Source organism: Notamacropus eugenii, chromosome 2 (genome assembly GCF_028372415.1).
Source record: "Notamacropus eugenii isolate mMacEug1 chromosome 2, mMacEug1.pri_v2, whole genome shotgun sequence".
In the NCBI taxonomy this organism is placed as follows: domain Eukaryota; kingdom Metazoa; phylum Chordata; class Mammalia; order Diprotodontia; family Macropodidae; genus Notamacropus; species Notamacropus eugenii.
In genome coordinates, this window is record NC_092873.1 from 484,242,196 (window position 1) to 484,253,722 (window position 11,527).

At 39.2% G+C, this 11,527-nt stretch overlaps 1 protein-coding gene across 9 annotated transcripts in view; it reads right to left on the minus strand.

Annotated features, from left to right (window-relative positions):
- Positions 1–11,527, minus strand: part of DDR2 (discoidin domain receptor tyrosine kinase 2) — a 253,306-nt gene that overhangs the window by 129,303 nt on the left and 112,476 nt on the right. The gene's annotated exons all lie outside the window — the stretch shown is intronic.

Consider the following 11,527-nt stretch of genomic DNA (forward strand, 5'->3'; position numbering starts at 1 on the left):
CAAACTCTGCTGTCAAGAGATCTCTCCCTGACATTCCTTGCTAAGTATTTCAGGGAGGAGGGCAAAAGAGAGTTTGGCCTTAGGCCAATGCAGCCGCATTCCTACCTCAAAACATCTTCCAAGATGGGTTTGGAAGACGATTTCACTGTTTAAATCTACTAATGTTTGGGTGGGAGGTAATTCTAATAACATATTTAAATGAATAAAATAAAATCTAAAGAATTACAAAGAAAATCAATTGCATGGAAATGCAATTAATTTTTTTTAAAACTAGTTGACAGATCTTAGGTTAAGAGCCTCTGCCTAGAGCATGCAATTAAAAAGGAGTAAGATGGCAATATGCTGGCAATATTAATATTCAAAATATATCTGCAAAAGTATCAAAGTAAAGTAGATTATCTGAAGCACTTAATTATGTGTGCCAGAAATGCAGGCTAGTCCCCCTGATTGAAGAGATGAAAGAGCTTGAGGAATGTCTCTACCCATTGGCTTATTATTTTAAAAAAAAGAAAAGATGTTGTATAGAATGGAAGAAAGCTTAAGATAATACAGGAGTGGGGAACCTGTGGCCTCAAGGCCACATATGGCCCTCTAGGTCCTCAAAATGCATCCGTTTGACTGAATCCAAACTTCACAGAATAAATCCCCTTAATAAAAGGATTTATTCTGTAAAATTTGGACTCAGTCAAAAGGCTGCCCCCAATGACCTAGACATCTACATGTGGTCTCAAAGCCACAGGTTTTCCATCTCTGAGATAATAGATCTAGAATAAACTTTCTTTTTGTGACTGGTATTTTTTTCTTAATAGTATTTTTTCTAATTATATATAAAGATAGTTTTTAACATACATTTTTGTAAAATTTTGAGTTCCCAATTTTTTTCCTCCATTCCTCCTGCCCCTCCCCAAAACAGCTTGTATATAGGTTATACAAGTACAATCATGTCAGACATATTTCCACAGCTGTCATGTTGGGAAAAAAAGAATCAGAACAAAAGAGAAAAAACGAACAAAAAGTGAAAATAGTATGCTTCTATCTGCATTCGGATGCCACAGTTCTTTCTCTGAATGTGGGTAGCACCTTCTGTCATTAGTCTTTGGAAATTGTCTTGAATCATTGTATTGTTGAGAAAAGCTAAGTCTATCAATCATCATACAATGTCCCTGGTGCTATGTGTAATGTTTTCCTGGTGCTGCTCAGTTCACTCAGCATCAGTTCATGTAAGTCTTTCCAGTTTTTTCTGATATCTGTCTACTCATCATTTCTTATAGCACAATAGCATTCCATTACATTCATATGCCACAACTTGTTCAGCCATTCCCCAATTGATGGGCATCCCCTCAATTTCCAATTCTTTGCCACCACAAAAAAGAACTGCTACAAATATTGTCATATATGTGGGTTCTTTTCCCTTTTTATGATTTCTTTGGGATACAGACCTAGTAATGGTATTGTTAGATCAAGTTTCCCTTTGGGTATAGTTCCAAATTGCTCTCCAGAATGGTTGCATCAGTCTAAAATAAACTTCAGAGATTATCGAGTTCATTCTTTTCATTCTAGAGGTGAGAAAACTGATCAGTAATATCAGTTAAGTGAAGGAAGGTAATTGAATTGTCCAAAGTCATACAGGTAATAAAAATTAGAGGTGTGATTTGGCTCCAAGTGCTCTGCCTCCAGAACCAATGTCTGCTCTACTGTATCACACTACCTTTTCTTAACTGAGAAGGAAACCAGAAAGAAAAGGACTTGAGAAGGAAAAAAGAGATAAAAACAAGTTTCTAGACACTGGTGAGAAGACTGTAACAGAAGAAAAAGTAGACAAAGCTTGGCCCCACTGAAGCTAAATAATAAACCTAAATGATTCTTCCTGAAAAAAGTGAATCCAGGTGTGGCAGCTAGGTGGATAGAGTATGAGACTTGGAGTCAGGAAAGCCTGACTTATAAACCTGACTCAGAAACTTACTAGCTCTATGACCCTGGGAGGAAGAGAAAGAGGTAAAGAAAAAATAGGAAGAAGAGAAAAAGGAAGAAGATGGTGAAAAGGAAAAAGAAGAAGAGGAGGAAGAGGAGAATTAATGATTACTCCACAGTCCCACAGATAGTAAGTGGTGAAGCTAGGATCAATACTCAGGACATTGTACTCCAAATCCATCTCACTGCCTCCCTAGAGGAGTAGACTCCTCTATTAGGTAGGAAATGGGATTAGATGAATTTTAGAGTCCCTGCCAACTATAAATTTTATAATTCTGTGATCCTGGGATCTATGATTCTATGATCCACTGTACCAAAACTCTACTTTTCCCCTAAACTTTAATGTAGTGAAATGGAAAACAAGGAAAGCTGAGAGTATAGAATAGATTTTTTTTAAATTGCTTCCAAGACTACCATGACCAATTTAGGATTTGGGAAAACAGAGTGGTGGGAGGTAGGATTGGAACAACCAAGATAACTCATCACCAGGCAGCCGTTGGCACAAGATGGGCTTGTTAGTTTATGAGCTAAAATTGCTGAACAATTTTGTTTTATAATGTTTGAGGAAGCCATAGTTTTTGAGTGACTCAATAGCTCTATATTTGCACTTGCTTTCTTCTATCTCTAAAATGGAGCTTCTGTAAACAAATGGCATGAGCCATTCCCTGAAAATTTCTTTATGTACTTTGGGTAAAGGGATGGATTTTTCCCTTTATACAACAGATATTTCTCTTTCTAGCCAAACTCTGGACCTCTAATGATGCAGTGCCATCCCAGCACAAAAAAGGAGATATAGGTAACAATGGTGGAAGGAGGATAGGAAATGCTGCTTCTATTGGGAAAGATCACATGAACCCCGATCTGCACATCAACACCATCAGCCACTGGTTGTATAACAGCACTAGGCTCTGAGCATGTTCTTGCTTTCTTATAGATTAGTTTTTGTAAATATATCCAGTAATGAACCAATGTTGGCCAGCAGGGACTTAGCAATTAATAACCACCTTCTTCATCCAGGCATTATAGTGTGCCTTACACATAAATGGTTGCTGAATTTAATTAAATGTTACCATGTCATTCATATCATTGTTTGCCTACATGGATGACAACATATTGCTTTTTTTCCTACCCTAGTCTGTAGACTCAGAATATGTTGTTGGGACCTAGAAATGTAGAATGTTAGGGTTAAAATGGACCTCAGAGATAACTTTGTCCAATCCTCTCATTTGGCAGATAAGAAAACTGAGATTCAGAGACACAAAGAAAGCTGCCCAAGGTCGCATGGCTGTAAGTGGAAAACTCACCACTCAAATCTAGGTCTTTGACTCCAAGCCCAGGTTTTTTGTCCCTGTACCACTGAACTGAGATCTATAGATCCTCTCTCTAATTCTACATTAGTGAGACCTCCTCAACAGAAGAGTCACTTTCCCTTGTCTTATTTCCAAACAGTTATAGCATTCCAGTAATCTCTGGTTGGGGCCATATCTCATACTTAGCTTTTGCCCACAGTTAAATTGAAAGGAGCACATTGAGGAAACTCCATTTTGGCCCCTGAAAGTTATCCTAGCATGACTAGAGAGGGTTTTTATCATGTTTTAAAGGAAACCAATCAGTCCTTTCTTTCTGGCTGGATCACTCTCATGGCTTTCCTTCAAAACTTCAGATTCCTACTCCAAATGTGAAGCCTCAGCTCTACTTCAGTGAAAAATATGTCCCTGCTTTGGATGATGATATTTGGTTTGGAAATCAAGTTGTGAATGCGTAGTGATCACAGGGAAAGAGTTCATGGGATACTACGTTTCTGTTTTTATTTTTTTTCTAACTAATCTAACCACATATTGAAAGGCAGCCATCTTCAGAGCCAAAAGTGACGTGACATGGCAAGGAAATGGGGGCAAAAGGATGGAGGTTGCTTTGAGACAGATATTTTGAGGTATCATGTAGACAGTTTGCAGACCAACCCCCCCACTCAAATTGGTCTTTATGATCAAAAAGATTAACAGATCTCTAGGAACCTGGTGCTTACACTGGTGATTTTCTGTCCTTGTAGCTGCACAATTTGAAGAATAGATGTGGGGTAGTAGAAAACACTGAACTCTAAGTCAAAAGATTCGGGCCAGAGCCCTGGTTCTATCACTTACCTATGGTCTTGAACAAGCCACTCACCCTCCTGAGACTCAATTTCCTCATTTGTAAAATGGGGGGGGGGGAATAATACTTGCCTTATAATGTTAGTGTGAAAATCAATCTATCAACAAATATTTATTAATGTTGCTTTGAATATGCACCATGTTACACGATAGGCATATGATGACAAAAATAAGGCGCTTATATTCTGTTGTGGGAGGCAACATGTATGTGTGTGTTTGCACAAAACATATATAGGATAAATACAAGGTAGGTGAGTGGGCCAATAAATAGAGCAATGAACTTTGAGTCGGGAAGACCTTATTGGCCGTGTGATCCTGGGCAAGTCACTTTTCCCTCTCATAGCCTGTCTTCTCATCTATAAAACAGGGATAATACCAGCATCTCCTTCCCAGGGTTATCATGAGGGTCAAGTGAGCTAATATTTGTAAAGTGAATTTGCAAATCTTAAAATGTTAATAAATGCAAGATATTGCGGTGGGGGGTCAGGAGAATTTCCACATGGCTTGTATTTATTTACTTACATACTGAGTCTCCCCAATAGATAATAAGCTTTTTAAGGGTAAGGATTATTGCCCTTGCTTTTCACCCCCCAGGGCCTAGCACAGTGCCTGGCACACAGAAGGCACTTAATAAATGCTTTTGACTTGAATCTAACACAACTCCCTTATTTCACCATGAGGATACTAAAGTAATAAAAGGCATAATGACTTGTCTAAGGTCACACAGGAGGCAAATGGCAAAGTACACATTCAGACTCATGGCCTCTGACTTCCAATCCGTGGCTGTGCCAGGCTACTTGTATAGACAAAAACTTTCAGAAAACCAGCCCACTTATACCAGGGTCTCTCCTCTCCCTATTCCTGTATGTAAGGAAGATTTTGTCATCCTTTTTAGAGTTCAGCTTCTCAGAATCCATGGCAATGTCTAGTTTCCAGGTATTTGATAATAATTCCTAGAATAGTCTCAAGGATCCTAGACAGTGGTTCCTAGAATCATAAGTGATAAGCAGTCCTACTGAGGCTGCACCACAAGATAAGGGGTAACATAATTGATATTTACTGCACTTGTGCAGAAAGACGATATTGCTATCAATATTGTGAGCTTAATGTTGGCAAGCGCCTTCGTTGTCTGTCGCCCTATAATGCAGGTGTGCACTAGTCAGCGAGTAGGGAAATCATGCATAGAGAAATGCATGTGCCTGCCTCAGTCGGCTCCCATTGAAGCTTTAGGGGATTTGGGGGAGTGCACAACTGTGCAGTCTTGATTGACCCCATTGCGACATAGGGGTAGTTAGCCCCCCTTCTTGCCAGCCCCTGAAAGAAGGGTGAGTACAGAATGCTGTGGGAGTTTGTGCTTCCATTATCAGCAATTCTCTTCTGAGAAAACTAGACTAGGATAAAGCTGATTATTAACCCCTCCAAAGGTGTCTACCTGTCTGACCAGATCAAGAATGAATCTGTTAGAGGCTGGAGATGGAAACTTCCAATGCCTCCTGTGTGTTATCTGTGAAACAATTCCCAAATCCCAGCCTACCTCCAAAACAAGCACCACATGGGAAGGAAAACTCCAAAGAATCATCATTTTCTAAATGTTCTCACTTCATTTTTCAGAGGAATCTGAGACCAAAGCTTTGGATAGATATTTACTACCAACATTTTCATCTTTTAACCTAGTGATGCGTGTTGCAAACTTTAACCATATAAATGCAAGTTATTAGAGGCAGCTAGCCTGGACAATGAATGAAGTGCTAAAAGTCAGGAAGATCTGAATTCAAATATGGCCTCAGGTGTATATGTGTGACCCTGGGCAAATCACTAAAAAAAAAAAAAAAAAAAAACTGTCTGCCTCAGTTTCCTCATCTGTAAAAACAGGGATAATAATAGCACCTAACTCCCAATGTTATTACGAGGATAAAATAAAATTATATTTGTAAAGCACTTTACAAACTCTGAAGTGCTACGTAAATACTATTATTATTAATATTATCATTATTATATAAAGGGAATATAAAGGCAAGTGATGTATTGGAAACGAACACTGACTTGGAATCAGGAGAGACCTAGGTTTTAATTCTGTCTAAGCTGTGTACTAGCAGTATGACAACGTGTAGGTCACTATACCACTCTGGCCCTCAGTGTCTTCTTCCATAAAAGGGGGAAGGGTCATCATAACTCTATCACAAGGTATGCTTTTATTTTTATCTTGACCTGTGATTTCACTAGACTAGGGGAATTCCCAGGAGGAAATTCCTTCTACTAGAACAGGTTGGCACCTGCCTGCTCTGCAATTGATCATCTCAGAGTTACCTGGAGTGCTGATAGACTGAGTGATCACAGATCGGGTTGTGAGAAGCATGTATCAGAGGCTGAGTAGAAACTCTTTCCAACTCATGAGCCAGTTCTCTATCCATTATAGCATACTGTCTCTCACAGAGTTGGTGTGTGGATAACCAGAGGTGAGACCAGGTATGCTGACTTGTTGACTTGGTCCCCTTCCTCGGGTACTTTGTGCTCTGGCCAAACAGACCCTTGTCATTCTCAAAACATGTTCTACCCTCTACTTACCGTATTTCTTGGTTCTCACTTTTCCAGACTGACCTGGGGACTTCTGCCTAATTAAATCCCAGTCACTCTTCAAAACTCAAATGCCACAAGACTCAATAGACTTCTATGAAGTCTTCCCTTATTACCCTAGCCAGAAGTTATCTTTTCCTGACTTGGTTTGTGCCTTTTTTTTAACTTTAAAAATATGATAGGCCTAAAGTCAGGGATTCAAATTCTCTGAAACTTACTAGACATTTGACTATGGGTAACTCATTTAACTTCTCTGAGACTCTGCTCTTTCCATTTATAAAATAGGCAAAATAATACTGGAAATATCATATTTTGCAGAACTTGATATATGGTCTAAACGACAAAATGTATATCAAGTGATCTATAAATATCAGTTATTGTCAATGATGATGCTACTGAGAGACAGAACATCTCAATGGATAAAGGACCAGTTCTGGAATCAGGAAGCCCTGCATTCAAATCTTGTCAATTACACATACTGTTATTGATTTCATTCTTTGTCCTGCATGTCTTCTTCAAAGGACCAAAATGACTTGACCATGTTGGGGTCAACGTACAGTGGGTCCAGCTGTGGCTGATCATACCAATATGAACTCAGAAGGCTCTACCAAAGGTTGGGTAGAAATGGCTGAGGGACCATAGGCAGGGCTTTTAATCTCTCAGTGGGAGATTCCCAAACCATATAAGTTAGTTATTAAAGATAATAACTGGCCTAAAAAGAGGTGTGAGTGGTAGGGGGATGAAGAAGACAGAAAGGAGAGTTGAACCTAATGATCATCAGAAAATTGTGCTGGGGTCCAACTCAAGAGAAAACAAACCAAGAAAGCTAGTAATCAGTTCTGATTGAGAGGAAAGATGAAGCAAGGAACGAGGAAGGAAGAAAATAAGTATTTATTGAATGCTTACAATGTGCCATGTCCTGTACTAAGCATTTTACAAATATGATCTTATTTGATCCTGACAACCACCCTAGGAGATAGTTACTACTATTATCCCAATTTCACAGTTAAGGAAACTGAGGAAGAGGTTAAGTGACTAGCCAAGGGTCTCTCAGCTAGTAAGTATCTGAGGCTGAAGTTGAAATCAAGTCTTTCTAACTCCAGGTCCAGTGCTCTATCCACTGAACTATCCAGTCCAAAGTTAATAGGAAAGGTCAGGACAGAGTATGGAAAGTCAGGTCATGGAAAGACAGAAGCAGAGGGTGTCAGTAAATTAGAGTATGCCTCATAGAAAGTCACTGCCTGCCAAGGTATCTTCTTACGACCATCATGTGCTGGCCCTCTCCTCCTGTAGGTTCCTTTGTGGGCTCAAGTCATCTGTCAAATAATCATCACCCGCTGCATCCTGGGCCATCATCAGTCATCTTGATTTTTGCTTAGTCATTGGACTTTGATGATTCTGAGAGACTGAGTGTGGCTGATGACTTTGTGCAGCTCTGCCTCACTGAAATCCAATTCATGTGCAAGTCAAGACATCATCCTCACGATGTCATTGGTCCTCTTGGAGAACAAAATTTGAAAACAATAATCACAATAGCAGCCACACATAGAATTTGTTGGTTAATTAAGATCTGCAGAAGATTTTAAATCTATCTTCTTATTTATCTTAACCTCTCCCAAGTTGGTACTCTCATTAGCCCCATTTTACAGAGCTGAAATTTGGAAAGGATTAGTGACTTGCTCAAGGTCACACAGCTAATGGAAGTCTTCAGGACTTCAATTCCAGGACTCCATCTTCTATAGCATGTTCACAGATTATGCCATAAGTACCCAAAGGGACTGAGCAAAGGAATATAGTTGGATCAACACATACATATATTCACATTCTTAGAAAAACTGTCCCAAGTTTATGAATTACTGATAATGAGATGGAGAAGGGAATTTGAGGTAGGGGCATCTCATTCAGCCCCCTCATTTTACAGATGAAGAAACTAGGGCCAACATCATACCACCACACCAGTCAGTCACATAACCAGAACTAGATCATGGATACACTGAATTCAATGTTCCTTATATGATACTATACTACCATTTACCTCCATTTTATAAAGAAACTCACTTTGCCTTAATGCCAGATCATATGTTTAAAAAAAACATGGTGGCACAGTACCATGAACACAAACAAAAAGCCTCATTCAATCTGATATGAGACAAACTGGCTGGGCATAGAAAGTGGTGGAAGTAGTTTGATTTAACTCCTAACTGAAACAGAAGGCTGCTCTTTCCTTTGCAATTAACTTCCTTATATACCTTGTTTTTCAGAGAACGTCCTTGTAAGGTTTTGCTGTTTCGATCTCACTTGCCAGAGTATATCTTATTGCCTGACTTTTACTAAATCCCCACAAATTTTACCTTGGCTTCAGTAAATGTAATATTCTCTGTGCCTTTTTCCATGGCTTCTCTCAAACTCTCTTTCAAAACAATCTCCAATTACTGCTCCTCCCGGAGACCTGAACTGTAATTGACATCCATGCACAGCAAAAACCCTCAAAAAAAAACCCCAACTCCAAAAACAGCAAATGTGCAGAGGAATGACTTTATATGTATTCCTACTTCACCTTCCCCCTTTACCTGATATAATAAGAGACAGCCTAACCCAAGAGTCTGACCATCTTACATATGATATGTATTTAATACATATTTTTAATTGAAGACAGAATGAATGTGCTATATAGCAGAGCAATCACAGGGAATGGAGATGGAGGATTCTGTAAAAGGAGACATTCTAACAGAGCCATAGGATCATGCGACAGATAGGACCTTGACATAGGATGCCCACATTCTGAGAGGAAGAACATGCTTCTTCCTGGAGGAGCACTTGGTACAGTGACTGGCACATAGTAGACATTTGCTAAATATTTATTGAATTGAATTGAAATGGCAGGGCACATGATTAATACCCAGAAAACTAACCTTACCTTGTGATATTTTACTAATCTGAATTATTGTGAAGTACATCTTCCCATGAGCTACTATACCTTTTCAGGCTCTTAGGATCATAGGATTGTACAGGTTATTTATCCCTCATTTTACAGGTCCAACGGCCCAAAAAGGTTAAGTAACTTCCCCAAGGTTAGACAGATAGGAAGTCTAGGGATTTGAACCCAGGTCCCCTGGCTCCCCATCCAGTGTTTTTCCCACTATATTCTGCCTTTCCCCCTCTGCATCTGGGAAGAAGGCCAGATCGAATCCGCTTCTAGGAAAACCATAGCCCTAATCAGACAGTCTTCCCTATTACCCTTTGCCTTATTGACACTGGGGTTATTTTGGGGTGTGGGGGGAGTAGAATCCTAGTTACTGCTCTAGACAGAGGAAAGAGGGAAACTGGACCCTTTTTATAGTACAGTTGACTGAATCTCATTAGGTAAAGGGAGATTCATAGTAGTTAGAAAACGAGGTACCCAAAAGTCTGTCCCCTGGAAAGTCATTCTGGAGTCTGGATCAGAAGACAAGGTCAGTTAGGAAAGAGGGAGGAGGAGTCCAGAGCTTTCCATCACTTTGTGAAGAGGAAGCTGGGCAGAGGATGGGTGGAAGAGGCTGCTCGAAGGGCCAGAGGGTCAGAGGTTCAGGGCTCTTGATTTGCTTGGTTTGGCAAGTTTGGATGATGTTGGGGTGAGGGGAAGAGAGGGGAAGCAAGCCTCTCATTAGAAAAGGATGGTTTGGGCTGTAACCAGGAAAGTTAGCTTTCAATCTCATTCTGGTCTGGGTGCACATCCAGCAAACGCCCCCATGAAATGTGCATCCAATTGGTGTCTACTTCCAAACTCTGGTCCTGCTGCAATATCTGACAAGGAGGTGGCAGTTGGATTAGGAGGTCTGGACTGAAATAAGCAAGATCTTTAAGGATTTGTGGCTGCCTCACAGATCCCAGATTTCAATTTATTTACAGGAAATATGATAGCCAAGGAGGAGGCTTACAGCCAGCCAAATGGCAAAGCAAGACTTCTATCCAAGGGTTGGGTACCTCTACTCTTTTAGCCCTGAAATAGGATAAGGTCAGTCACCAATAAAATGATCCTCTTCCTCTCCACAGCTGTGGCTCACTTAGAAAGTAGTCTTTTCCACAAACACCCCTTTACCTTTTTTTTCCCCTAGAGGCCACAGATTCCTTTTCTTTCAGGAGTTTTCTTTCCTATTCTGACCCTTTGGATGATCATTAGTCACTTTTTAGCAACAACTGCTTTCTTGCCAAGATTTTATTTCTAAAATTGTAATAGATATTCATTAATTATACTGCTCTATAGTGGTCTTTCTTTGCTTTATCTTGCCTTGGATTGGGTATTAGAATCATATTTTTCTCATAAGAACAGCGTGAAAGGATGTTTTCTTCTTCAATATTTATAAATAACTTATGTCACAAAGATATTGTTCTTTAAAAGTTTGATTACAGTCTTCTTTAAATAATCTGGACCTAAGGTGTTTTCTTTTTAGTTGGATAGAACCTTTACCATTAGTTGTTTCCTTTTCAAAAATTGATTAAGTGGAAATATGTTTTACGTAATTGCATATGTATAACCTACATCAAATTGCTTGCTATCCAGGGGAGGAGTGAGGGGAGGAAAGGAGGGAGAAAAATTTGGACAATTTTCTTTTCAAAAAATAAAAATTGTCTTTACATGGAATTGGAAAAAATAAAATACTATTAAATAAAAAATGGATTAAGATCTCTCTTTGGTCTCTATTCATATTTTATCAATTTTATTTTCCTCCCTCTTTTTAAAAGAATGACTAAAAGTTTATCAATTTTATTAGTCTCTTAATTGAACTACTTTTTAATTTTGTAAAAGAGTTGTAGTTTTGTGTTTTCCACTTTATTATTTCTCTAATTTTAAG